The sequence below is a fragment of the Myotis davidii genome, unplaced genomic scaffold (genome assembly GCF_000327345.1).
Source record: "Myotis davidii unplaced genomic scaffold, ASM32734v1 scaffold1187, whole genome shotgun sequence".
Taxonomy (NCBI): domain Eukaryota; kingdom Metazoa; phylum Chordata; class Mammalia; order Chiroptera; family Vespertilionidae; genus Myotis; species Myotis davidii.
In genome coordinates, this window is record NW_006299714.1 from 2531431 (window position 1) to 2531815 (window position 385).

The 385-nt window shown below is 40.3% G+C and overlaps 1 protein-coding gene across 4 annotated transcripts in view; it reads right to left on the reverse strand.

The window, feature by feature from the left end:
• Window positions 1-379, reverse strand: part of ANK3 (ankyrin 3, node of Ranvier (ankyrin G)) — a 198408-nt gene extending 198029 nt beyond the window's left edge. For 3 of the 4 annotated variants that reach the window (XM_015571814.1, XM_015571813.1, XM_006775815.2), the window contains exon 1: window positions 13-93. The gene's annotated coding sequence lies outside the window, so the exon portion shown is untranslated. Of the gene's footprint in view, window positions 1-12; window positions 112-318 lie in introns of those variants that run through there. The other variant, XM_015571812.1, reaches the window with a different exon arrangement.
• Window positions 380-385: the final 6 nt, after the last annotated feature.

A 385-nucleotide genomic window follows, 5' to 3' on the forward strand; every position in this document is an offset into this window, starting at 1 on the left:
TTGCCGGTTTACCTGAGATTGTGCATTGACATTGGCTCCATTTGAAAACAAGCCCTTTACCACCTCTGCTTGCCCAGCCAAAGATGCTATGTGCAATGCTGTGTTTCCTTTCTGTAAGATGAAAGCAAGATACATCAATACTCCCATCTTTCTTTGTTTTGACAGTTCACAAAATATCAAATCCCCCTGTTTTAAGTTCTTCAAAGAGAACAGAGTTGACAAGTATTTCATGAGAAACGTGCTCCAATTCTTATGGAGAGCTAACTCCTCATTGAGTTTGGCAAGTGACATAAAAAGCATTAAATGTGTGACACTAACCTTTGTAGCTGCATCCACATTGGCTTCTTTCTTCAGCAGTTCAGAAACAACTTCTACGTGGCCTTCT